Below are 13547 nucleotides of genomic sequence, written 5' to 3'. Positions count from 1 at the left end.
AGGTAATGTATATAAAAGCTCTTAAAAGCTATTACAAAGGCCGGGCGCGGTGGCTCACGCCTGTAATCCCAACACTTTAGGAGGCCAAGGCAGGCGGATCACGAGGTCAGGAGATCGAGATCATCCTGGCTAACACGGCGAAACCCCGTCTCTACTAAAAATACAAAAAATTAACCAGGTGTGATGGCGGGCGCCTGTAGTCCCAGCTACTTGGGAGGCTGAGGCAGGAGAATGGCGTGAACCCGGGAGGCGGAGCTTGCAGTGAGCCGAGATCGTGCCACTGCACTCCAGCCTCGGTGACAGAGCAAGACTCCATCTCAAAAAAAAAAAAAAAAAAAAATTACATAATGCCAAAAATATAGTTATTATTATTTTAAAGTTTCATGACTTTTTAATCATCATTGATATTTTTGAAATATTTTATTATGTTTGGACTCATCCCAAATTTTTGTACACAGGATTAAGACTGGTTAGCCTCTTTCAGAAAAATCATGAAAATAGTAACATTGGTCTTCTTTGAGTGGCTGTTCAAAGTAAGATTTTAAGATTTTAATAACCTCTTCCCAGTAATTGATGTATTTTTAGGACATAAAATGATAACTTCAAACTGTGCAATGCATTCCATTTCAAAACTGCTCTCTTTTTTCTTTTCTTTGGAAGCACCTTAAATGGCAAAAATAACCTCTTCTCCAAATTCAATTGAAAGCCTAAATGGCCTTCACCCAAGGAGCTTAGATAGGCTGGAACACTACACTGGAATTTGGTAGAAATTATAGAGATTAAGTCAAATTATATTAGGTTTCTTGGGTTATGCTTTGTGTGAATGGATGACACCTACTGGTATAAACTGAAAATTGGCTTTCTCTTTTCAAAAAGAAAAATAACTGCTCATCTCTCAGGTCAAGAAGGGAAAAAAATCATCTCCAGCAGAGTCCAACACTGTTAAAAGTGTAATCACCAGATGTACAAGCCAAAGATTTTGTGAAATCATGAGAAAATGTTCATGATACAGTAAATGAAAAAAGCAAGCTACATGTACAACATATATATAAGCTTAATGTTTAAAAATTTTATATAAAAATCTATAAAGAAAAATATACAAAAACAATATATAGAAAAAGGGAAAGGATAGGCACCAGAATGTTAATTTGCTAATTAATATGCTAACTAATGATTATTTTTCCTTTATGTTTTCTGCACTTTCAAAACCTTCTCCTATGCCCATGTAGCAATTCAGCAAACAAAATTCGATGTAATTTTGTTTCCACCAATTGGATGTGCCAATACCTCACTTGCTTTTGGAACTGCATTAATGGCAGACAAGCGGTAGACATCTATTTTGCTAGCACAAATGGTCACAGCAGGATAGTCTTATAGCCAGTTGATTCAAGACATGGCAGCCTCTAACAATGCTCATGGCAGCTTTTATTTTTATTATAAAAACCATGTAAGTCTGGGGGCTGGGAGTTATTTCTAGAAGCTAAGCCCAAGAATCTGCCTCTCCAGCCCTTCCAAATATTTTGTAATATCTAGTAACAAATCTTTTTCTGGTTAAACTAGAGAGAATGGTTTTAGGTTTCTTGGGTTTTTATTAATTTATTATAACAGCAATAAACAAATACTCTATGTGTGAGTGTGTGTGTGATTGTTTTTTCTTCCATAAAGTTTTACAAAATTACCTTATGTATGAGGAAGCAGAATACCTAAAGCGCAAAGAATGAAAGTTATAAAATAACTCAATAAATTATGGCCAGGCAATGCCCTTGTTGGTGATGTTTTTTTAAAAATATCCATTGTCACCTAATTTTTTTGCCAAATGAACCTGAAAATCAGGTTTAAATTTTCACAAGTTCTCCCTGCCCAATCTTTCTGCTCTCCATATTCCACTGGAATTTTGATTCCATACAGTGCTGAGTGCCTAGACTTCCACGTTACTACTTGGAGATCCCAAAAGCATCCCACAGCCTAGTAATTCATAGCTTTTACAAGCCATTTTATTTTAAAAGTTAGATGAAGGTTTAACAGATGCCATTATGAGTGCTATGAGAATGTGCATATGTGAAACTAACCTCATACTTTTTATCAATGTCCACCTTTATTTCTTAATCACTATATCATATATTGAATAGACTTTGGTGGCTTTAAGAAATTAACATACAACAAGAATTGTCCCAGCCGGGCATGGTGGCTCATGCCTGTAATTACAGCACTTTGGGAGACCAAGGCAGGTGGATCACTTGAGATCAGGAGTTTGAGACCAGACTGGACAACATGGTGAAACCCTATCTCTACTAAAAATACAAAAATTACCTGGGTGTGGTGGCGAGTGCCTGTAATCCCAGTTACTTGGGAGGCTGAGGCAGGAGAATCGCTTGAATCTGGGAGGCAGAGGTTGCAGTGAACCAAGATGGCATCACTGCACTCCAGCCTGAGCGACAGAGCGAGAGACTCCATCTCAAAAAAAAAAAAAAGAAAAAAGAATTGTCCCCATTCTGAAGTGTTGAACCATTGAGAAGAGGGGCAACGATCTCACAGACATTAGTAGGGTTAGACAGGGAATTATAAGAAATGATGACTGAGGTAAGTAATTGTCCAAAAAAATAGAAATGATTGAAAAGTTTAATGGAGAAGATGGAGTGACAGATCACAATGTCTTGGTGATTAAGGCAGGTAAAAGAGATAATAAAGACAGAAAATATATTAACTCACATTTGTATGGGATGGTACAGTGTGCGTAACACCTGCACACGTTATATGTTTAAAACCAATGACCTTGCACAGAATGGATATTATCACCTGCATCTAGTTAGAATGGAAACCTAAGTCTCAAAGAAGTTAAATGGTTTGCCCAAATTTGCTAAGCCAGGACCAGAACTCATATATACTCACTTCTAGATTAGTGCTGTTACAAGTGTCTAGAAAGAAAAAGAGAAACAAAGGTGTTAGGCTTACTGAAGTTTATCCTGGAGGCTTGGTTCTATCTCAGACTCTCTGAGTTTACATTTTCTTGTGCCTAATGAATACAATTGTAAAAACTAGTAGACCCAGTCTCCCCTCTGCTGGCCATTTCCCAAAATCATTTCCCAAATTAGAGATGCACTGAAGTGTCCAGACCTCTCTTATTTTACCTCTTAATAAGTCATTTGATATAAAAAATAAAAACAGTTTTGGCAGATGTGGTTATAAAGCCATGAAAATTAATATCACACTCTATTATCCAAACCCCCACATTAAGTCTTTAGAATTATTTTATGACAGGTACACTAGATTTACTATCAAGACACTGTAAACCCAATCTGGACCGCCAGCCCAGAGGATGAGCTGTTTCCTCATATAGCATACTGAATCAAAATCTCCAGGAAACACAGGTCGAGTGAGAATTGTCAGAGTGAAATTAAAGTTCATCCAAAAGAAAACATTTTTTTAGTAAAAAAAGAATAAGGATGATTACTAGGCCTGCCACACATTAAACCATATTATAAAGTTATAATAATTCAATCATTTTAGACTGGAATAAAGATAGACAATTCAACAGAATAGACTATATATCCAGAACTAGGTATTTGTGTATATAAGAATTTAATGTTTGATACCATCATTGCACTGGATGCGGTTCAGCTGCAGATAACAGAAACCATTCTCTCTAGTTTAAGCAGAAAAGGATTTGTTACCAGATATTACAAAATATTTGGAAGGGCTGGAGAAGCAGATTCTTGGGCTTAGCTTCTAGAAATAACTCCCAGCCCCCAGACTTACATGGTATTTATCATAATAATAAAAGCTGCCATGAGCGTTGTTAGAGGCTGCCATGTCTCGAATCAACTGGCTATAAGACTATCCTGCTGTGACCATTTGTGCTAGCAAAATAGATGTCTACCGCTTGTCTGCCATTAATGCAGTTCCAAAAGCAAGTGAGGTATTGGCACATCCGATTGGTGGAAACAAAATTACATCTGAAACATAGCTGCAAGGAACCCCAGGAAAGGTCATTTTCAAATTTTCAGCCTCTATAATACAGGAAGGCTCACTTGCACGTTAGAGTGGAATTTGAGCAAGTGAATTCCAGTATCTACCAAAAATAGCATTTCACATCAGCTAGAAAAGAGGAGTTATTTAATAAATGATGACAAAGCATTTGGGTAGCTAGTTGAAAAAAGATGTATTTAGAACTATACCTTACACTCTACATCAAAATTAACTGCTTATAAATTAAAAAGTTAAATTATAAAATTCACACTAATAAATGAAAGAACATAAAGAAATATTTTCTACGTATAAAAGAAACCTTGTAGAGAAATGTTAATAGATTGGATCCAAAAGGAATTTTGTACACAACATACAATGATTATAATTCAAGACATTCAAGACAATAGTTACAGGAAGGAGGCAAAGGATTAATATTTGTCATATTTTAAATCCTTATGCAAATTGACTGAAACCATTAAGACCCCATAGATAGATATGCAAAGCACTTGAATGTTAAATTGACAAAAAAGGGAAAATGTAAGAAGATGTGCATGAGTATGATAAATAGTTAAAAATAGAAAGAAAAATGGGTCAAAAGATAATATCAAAGAAAAATTCAAGAAAAAAACTATTTTATATTAATAAAAAGTATAATTCACAATGAAGCTTTAGTAGTCATAAATCTTCATATTTGTATAATATGTCATTGAAATCTATGAAGTAAAACTACCAGAAATATATGTAAAATTGATGGAAACACAATCATTATGAGAGATTGCATTAAGTCTGATAATTTGCATAAACAAAATGTATAGAGAATTTGAATAAAAATGTAAAAATTTGACTTATTAGATACATATTAAACTTCTAGTTTATTAGAAAATCTATCTGCTTTTCCAACACGTGGAACATTTATGAAAAGCAACTATGTATTAGAACTCAAAGAAACCCTCAATATAAATTCAAAGGCAGGAAATTTATATCTTTATTGATAACTATGCAATAAACCTAAAAATTAGTAAGAAGCATTTAAGTGTTAAAACATAGCTACTTGACAATTTCACATATCCCTCTCTAACTCTATGGTCAAAAGTAAATAGGCCAGGCATGGTGGTGCACACCCATAATCCCAGCACTTTGGGAGGCCAAGGTGGGCATATCACTTGAGGTCAGGAGTTCAAGACCAGCCTGGCCAACATGGTGAAATCTCATCTCTACTAAAAATACAAAAATTAGCTGGGCTTGCTGGGGCATGCTTGTATTCCAAGCTACTCGGGAGGGTGAGGCAGGAGAATCATTTGAACCTGGGAGGCGGTGGTTGCAGTGAGCCAAGACAAGGCCACCACACTTTAGCCTAGAAAACAGAATGAGACTCCACCTCAAAAAAAAAAAAAAAAAAAAAAATAGTAAATTGCAATTACAGACTACTTGGAGAAAGTAGGATAATAAAATATAACTTACCAAAACAAATTAGATGTGGCCAGCCCAAGTTATAATTCAGAAAAAATGTATTCATACACCTTTGGTTCTTTGTATTATTTAACAAGAATGAAATGACACTAATGAGCCAATCATTTAAATCAAGAGATACAAAAAGAAAACCTAAATACGCCTTTAAAAAGTAGAAACATAGAATTAATATATATTTATAAATGGAAAAAATACTGAATTAGGAAAGAGAAAAAATTGTAAATAATAAAACAAAATTCCTGTTTTCACTTTTAAAAATATTAATTTGAGCAAGGCTCTCTTAGCATGAGGAAAAGGAAAATACATATGCACAATATTAAAAGAGAAGGAAATAATACAGATACTGGTAGATTTTTTAAATTTTAAAGAAAATACAACACAAAATACCATGTAACTTTTAAAAACATGGTTGAAATGGCCAATGTTCTGGGACACAGAAAATTGACACAGAAATAAGAAACTGAACAGACTCATAAGCTTGGAAGAAAATAGGAATAGAACTAAGAAACTAACCCATACAAAAGGGCTGAACCCTGACTATTCTACAAGTGAGTTATTTAATGACTCAAAAAGTAGAAAATTCCCATGCTATTTAGACTAGTCTGGAGCACTAGAGGTAAAAATGGAAATTCTTCAGGTTGTTGTGTGAAGTTGATATAATGTTAATGACAAAATGTAACAAGCTTAACTCAAAAAAAAAGATTAACAAACCAATCTCACTGATGAATATACATACATTCTAAATTAAATACTAAAACATCGAGTCCAGTGGTTTCTTAAGGAAATAATTCACTAGATAAGATTTATTCCCAACATGCAAAGATTGCTTAATAATAAAATGTCTGTATCTCAGTAACTTTGCATGATTTTTAAAAAGAAAAATCCGTGAATACATCAGAACTAGAAGGATATTTCCTAGCCTGATGAAAAGTCATACCACATACCACCAGACATTGTCATGTTTACTTATGAAACACTGAAGGGATCCCCTGAGGTTAAAAGGAAGGCACTACCCCTGTTGTTTTTCAATATCCAGAAAGATATTTAAAAGAAATAATTGTTATACCTTTTTAAAAAGAGAAGAAACAATTATCAGATGTTTGCTCTGATGTCACTGATTACCAAGAAAATCCAAGAGAATGAATAAGGAAGTTTAGTAAGGCAGCCAAGGACAAAGAAAATATAAGAAAAGCCAAATGTCAGGGGGAAAATGAATGGTTAGAAAATTATAAGGGGGAAAATAACAATAAACAGGCACAGTTTATATCAAGAAAGCTATGAAACTTTCAGAGGGACATTAACAGAAGATTTGAATAAATATAAAGGCATACAATGCTTCTCAATGAGAAGACGCAATGTTATAAAAATATTAATTCTCTCCAAATTATTTTATAAATATAATATTTCTACAACCAAAATACCAATTGTATTGATCACATGTGGGAGTCTGACAAAATGATCCAGGAATTCTTTGGAAGAATGAAGTTGAGAATAACCAAGACAATTAATGGGCTAGAAGAAGAAGTGATGAGTGGTTGAGCCTACAAATAGGCGTAAGAATTAAACTGAACACAAAATCCAAAACCAAATCCTAATAATACAGGTATTCAGTAAAATGACAGATGCATAGAATTTCAAGTCTGTGGGAAAAATACGTATTTCTCATTAAACAAAGTGTTAGGAATAACTAGCCAAACTTTTGGGGAAAAAAATGGAATTAGAACTCTACCTCGTATAATACGGCAAAATAAATTCATGAATCAAGATGTACAAAAATGAAATCATAAATAAATTTGAAGAAAATTTAGATTAGAAAAGTATTCCCTAGCTGCTTGGAAGGGTGAACTCCTTCCTCGTCATTTATCAGACATTCTCCTTATCTGCATTGATAGCCTTTTTTTTTTTAAGCCAGAATCATGTGCCAAAAAATGGCATATTTAAGAAAATATATAGATAAATACTTCATCTATATGTTTAGAAAGGTATTTTGAAACCTAAAACAAAGGAAATTTAAAATAAAAACCTTGATATACTTACTTCCTAAAAACCCACACATTTTCCTGCATCAAAAAATTTAAAACTAAAAGTAAAATGGTGAAGGGAGAAAAAATATTTGCAACTTATGTGATGGCCAAAGACCAATGAGATCAATACATAAAACTTCTTACAAATTATTAATAAGATGAAAAAAATTTTAATTAACATCTAAATAGGCAATTAACCCACACGCATAAAAAGCCTAAGTAGGCAATTCCCAAAAAAAGAAAGGCAGAAGTCCAAAATATACATTAAGACAAAAAAAGTTCAAGCTCACTAGTTAGCAAAAATGAATGAGATATATGAAACCACAAGATTTTTTTCCTATCAATTTTGGAAAAAATTAAAGACATTGAAGTGATATTTAAAAGATATTCAATGATGTTCCAAGAATATTAAATAAAATCTAATGTTCAGTTTTAGTAAGGAAATAAGTAATGGACATTTTTATCCATAGCTAGTGGGAGTGAGCATTGATACAACCTTCTAAACAGCAATTTGGTAGCAAATATCAGGAGTCTTAAACCATATCACATGATCTCCTGACCAAGCAGCACCCTCCCAGGAGCCCTGATCCATCCGTTTATCAGACATTTCCAAGCAGGTCAGGGTCGCCATTAAAGTTCAAGTTAGGACTCCAAACCCATATACATAAATGCATCTATATCTATAGTATAAATTACCTTTACAGATGTTCCCGATTTACAATGTGGTTGCATCCAAATAAACCCATTGTAAGTTGAAAATATCCCAAGTTGAAAATACATTTAATACACCTAACCTACCAGGCATTGTAGCTTAGCCTAGCCTACCTTAAACATGCTCAGAACACCTATATTAAGCCTACAGTTTGGCAAAGGCGTCCAACACGAAGCCTGTTTTATAATAAAGTGTTGACTATCTCATTAAATTTATTGAATACCGCACTGAAAGTGAAAAACAGAATGTTTGTATATGGCTATGCACCATTAACATACACAGCTGAAGGCAGACTGGGACCTGAAGGAGGTTTGAGGCACTGAACTAGTTAATTGCTGGATGATAAGGATACTACAGGGACAGGTCATCAATTCCTCTCTCTTCTGCTGAGCCTCTCTAGAAGGCAGTGGGGCATTGACACTTGTTGATGGCTTAGCGGGCACAATGTTTTTCAGAAAGGTATCAAGAATCGGCTGCTTATCCTTAAGACAGCATGGCTGACTGGGAGCTGAGAACTGCAGCCTCTGCCCAGCATAACAAAAGAGTATTGTATCACATATGGCTGGCTCTAGAAAAGATCAAAATTCAAAATTTGAAGTTAAGTTCCTACTAAATGAGTACGGGTTTTGCACCATCATAAAGTCAAAAAATCCTAAGTCAAATCATCCTGAGTCAGGGACCATCTGCACAAACATCAGACATCCATGTGTTGTCTTACCTCCCTCACAGCCATGTGGAAGGTACCTTCCAAATGATTGAATAATTTTTTTTTTTTTTTTTTTGAGACAGAGTCTTGCTCTATCCCCCAGGCTGGAGTGCAGTGGCATGATCTCAGCTCACTGCAACCTCCACCTCCCAGGTTCAAGTAATTCTCATGCCTCAGCCTCCCAAGTAGCTGAGATTACAGGTGCATACCACCACGCCTGGCTAATTTTTGTATTTTTAGTAGAGACAGGGTTTCGCCATGTTGGCCAGGCTGGTCTCGAACTCCTGACCTCAAGTGATCCACCAGCCTCAGCCTCCCAAAGTGCTGAGATTACAGGCGTGAACCACTGCACCCAGCTAAATTTTATTTTTTTAAGTGTTTAGTGTCAGATGGACAAAGCCTGAACAGTATGTGCCAGAGTACATACCTATTCCAGCTTTGAAAATTTGTCCTGGAAATACCCTTAGAAACATATTGATAGCCTGAAAGATAACAGCAAAACAAATAGAAAATGTAATTGGAACTTTTCTACTTATCCTTAGACTGAGGGAAAGAGACTCTGAAATATATTTAAGATAAAGATGTATAAGAAACAATAGCAACTTCTAAATGTGCTATATTTTTCATTGCTCTAGTAGCCTTGTTGCTATTATATAAAAAACTAAAAAATTAATGCTGTGTGTTGCTATGGATGGGGATGGCCTGTGTCTGCATTTTGCATTATTTTATCAAACAAGTGATTTTTTTTTTTTTTTTTTTTTTTTTTTTTGAGACAAGGTTTCACTCTCTTGACCAGGCTGGAGTAAAGTGGCACAATCTTGGCTCACTGCAACCTCTGCCCCCGGGGCTCAGGCAATCCTCCCACCTCAGTCTCTCAAGTAGCTGGGACTACAAGCATGTGCCACCACATTTGGCTAGTTTTTGTTTTTCTTTTTCTTTTTTTTTTTTTTTTTGTAGAGACAGGGTTTGGCCATGTTGCCCAGGCTGGTCTTGAACTCCTGGGCTCAAGCGATTTGCCCACCTTGGCCTCCCACAGTACTGGGATTACAGGCATGAGCCACTGCACCTGGCCAACAAGTCGTATTCTTTACAATTGATAGATGGCTTCAATTTCCCCCTAAAAGATGCCAGTTGACAGCCTATAAAGCATTGTATTTTTCTGCTAACAAATGTATTTTCAACAATGCTAATTCTCATCATGCAACACAAAAGCACCTACTGAACCAAGGCTACATAATGATAAACAAGATGTGTAGAACCCAACATAAAACAATACTGACTTTAAGATCACAGAGAATATATTAGTGACAGATTTCCATTGTAAGTGACCAAAACCCAAATGGCTTAAGAAAATGAATTATTGACTCATAAAACTTAAACTCAGGAAAATCTAGCTTCAGGCACAGCTAGATCCAGAAATCTATCTTTCCTTTTATCTCTTTTTTGCTGTTTTTTGTGTTGACTTCATTCTGAAGCAGGTTCTTCCAAGAATCTCTATGCTTCTCCCCTCCCAGCTTTGCAAGCTCAATAGCTTATAAAGAGTATAGCATGCCGGGTGCGGTGGCTCATGCCTGTAATCCCAGCACGTTGGGAGGCCAAGGCAGGCGGATCAACTGAGGTCAGGAGTTCAAGACTAGCCTGGCCAACATGGCAAAATCCTGTCTCTACTAAAAATGCAGGGGAATCGCTTGAACCCGGGAGGCGCAGTTTGCAGTGAGCCAAGATCGTGCCACTGCACTCCAGCCTGGGTGACAGAGTGAGTCTCAGTCTCAAAAAAAAACAAAAAAGTATAGCATTGGCAAAAGGCCTAGGTGTGATGCGCTGGACAGACATAGGTCACATGCCTGTTTTTGAAATAATTCCAGTAGCAAAAGAGATGCAGAGCTCTGTTCAGCCAGGCCTGCCCATGTGCCCATCCCTGGAGCCCAGGAATAAGGTCTGCTGTACGCCAACCACATGAACTAAGAGACAGGGGAATAGTGGCCCCTAAAGGAAAATCTAGGTGCTATTACCAGAAAAGAAGGAAAGAAATGTTGAGCAGACAAAAACAGCAGAGGTCTGCACAGATGGGAAGATGCTTTCTTTATGTTGACACTGGGGATAAAATAAGTGCTCAAAGAAGGCACAGTACAAAAACTTACTGAGGTAGGATATATAGTGAAGCTTTTAGACTAAGTCATTGCCAGTGATTAACGGAAGCTTTTTCTTAGTCATTTCATCTTTCAAAATAGAGGGGAAACTGGGAGTCTGGAATTAGCACTCATTGTTTGACTGTTCAAAGGCCTGGTATAGTTTGATGCTCAGGTACCTCATATTCAACAAGAAATGAAAACCTTGGGGTGAGAAGGACCCTCTTTCACCCTCCTCTGTGCTGTGCGATGCCAAGGCTTACAGAGCACCTCAACTCCCCCAGCCTCTGGCTTCCGCTTGCTCTCAGCTGCTGGAGTTCTGGCTGGAGACGGGAGGGCAGGAGGAAAGTGAGGCTGGAGTGTTTGTTCCCGAGGCGACCTTCCTGCAAAACCACAGCTCCTCTCAGGGAGCCTTCTCGAACAGCTACGGCGACCCTTGCAGCTCTGCCTGGGTTCTGGTAAGCATTCTCTCCCCGACTTTCAGATCTGGAGGTGGGAACAGCTTCCTGCTGTTGCTTGCCCTGGGATGCTTCTGTACCTTCTTTAGCCCTGCCCACACCTTGGCTAATCATCATTAATTATACTCTCCTCAGTCACTCGAACTTGAGTTTATTGCCTGCTTCCTTGGAGCGGGGCAGTGGCCCAACTGAGTCAAGGACCAATTTTGTAAAGAGATAAATATAGTAAGTGTCTGGCTATCTATTGTTATTTCGGGGATGAGGCAATACAAAGGCCTTTAGCTCACTGGCCTTCTCACCTATTGATCTACTCACTAATACGTGAATTTCCTTTAAGTGGAAACAAAGCCTTTCATTACACTGCATTTACATTGCGTATAAACTTCCCTGACCTCAAATTGCTCCACTATTGAAATGACTGACATCAGATTCTTTCTTGAGGAATAGCATTGACCATAAAGGGAGATAGAACAGTGAAGTTCAGAATCTGATAATGACAAATAAGATGGTGATGACCAGGCATGGTGGCTTATGCCTGTAATCCCAGCATTTTGGGAGGCCGAGGCAGGAGAATCACTTGCGCCCAGGAGTTTGAGACAAATCTGGGCAACATAGGGAGACTCTGTCTTTACCAAAAATCTAAAAATTAGCTGGGTATGGTGGGGTGCTTCTGTGGTTCCGGCTACTTGGGAGGCTGAAGTGGGAGGATTGCTTGAGCCTGAGAGCCATGCTTGCACCACTGCACCCAGCCTAGGTGAGAAAGCAAGAGCCTGTCTCAAAAAAAAAAAAAAAAAAAAAAAGATAGTGACAACATAGTGAAGAAAGGACCCAGAAAAAACCTACAAGACTATGCATACCAAAGAAAGACTATGTGTACCAAAGACGGACGTTTTCAGCTCCTAATTTTGAAGGCTGACTCTAAAGCTAAGCATCTCTTCTTTACCAACCTAGAACAAGTTAGATTACCCACAATATGGGCTGAATCCTGTCCCCCTCAAAATTCCCATGTTGAAATTACAAGTCCCAGTACCTCAGAATGTGACTGTATTTGGAGATAAGGCCTTTAAAGAGATAATGAAGGTAAAATGCAATCATATGGGTGGTATCTAATCTAATCTGACTGGTGTCCTTATAAGAAAAAATTAGTACACACACAGAGACCATGTGAAGAACACAGAGAGAAGACGACCACGTACAGCCAAGAAGAGAGGCATAGAATAAATCTTTCCCTCCTGACCCTCAGAAAATCCAACCCTGACAACACCTTGATCTTCAACTTCTAGGCTCCAGCATTGTGAGAACTTTCTGTTGTTTAAGCCACCCAGTCTATAATACTTTGTTGTGGCAGCCTAACAAATTAATACACCCACTCCTAAAGTTCCCAAGGTAAAGACTTACTCAAAGAGAAAGAAAAAGCCGAATTTCTCCGCCAGACCAAAAAAACCAAATCAATCCACTGTGTCAGCATCCTGAAGCTGCAACTTGTGTATATCAACCTAAGGCAAAGTCATGGCCACTTTCTTACCTACCCATCCATCAATAACTGCCATCAGATGCATCTTTTGGGACAACAAAATAATTAGCACATTTATTTGCCAGCCATTTGGGGGAACTGATGTACGGTTGGACCACTGACTCTTCTACCGACTATTGGGACAAAGCTTCATTTATAAGCAAGGACTTGGCATTTTAGAACTCAATGTGTCATCTCTTCTTGCACAATGATACTGTATTAAGGTCTACTTACTGGGTAAAGAGGTACGGAAAGTCACTAATAAACTCAACTGATGGTAAAAGAACAAGAACTCAAATTACAAAATGAGGTAAGATAAGATCCCTGAATCTTAGAGGTCAGTTTCTTACCTGACTACTAGGTATTCTTACTCCAACAAAGGTTAGTGATAGATCCTTATTGGAGACAGCTGGGTCTCTTTGAAGCCGTAGCCTGACCTAACCCAACCACCTTAATTTGCAGGATCTGCTCACTAAGGTTTAGTCTTTTGAGTTTGTTGTTGGTCCCTGCCGTATATGAACAGGGGAAGTTTAAACAGCAGTGGAGAGCAAAGCAAAGAAAGAGCCTCA

This window comes from Symphalangus syndactylus, chromosome 8, assembly GCF_028878055.3.
Source record: "Symphalangus syndactylus isolate Jambi chromosome 8, NHGRI_mSymSyn1-v2.1_pri, whole genome shotgun sequence".
Taxonomy (NCBI): domain Eukaryota; kingdom Metazoa; phylum Chordata; class Mammalia; order Primates; family Hylobatidae; genus Symphalangus; species Symphalangus syndactylus.
This window is presented reverse-complemented; position numbering follows the sequence as displayed.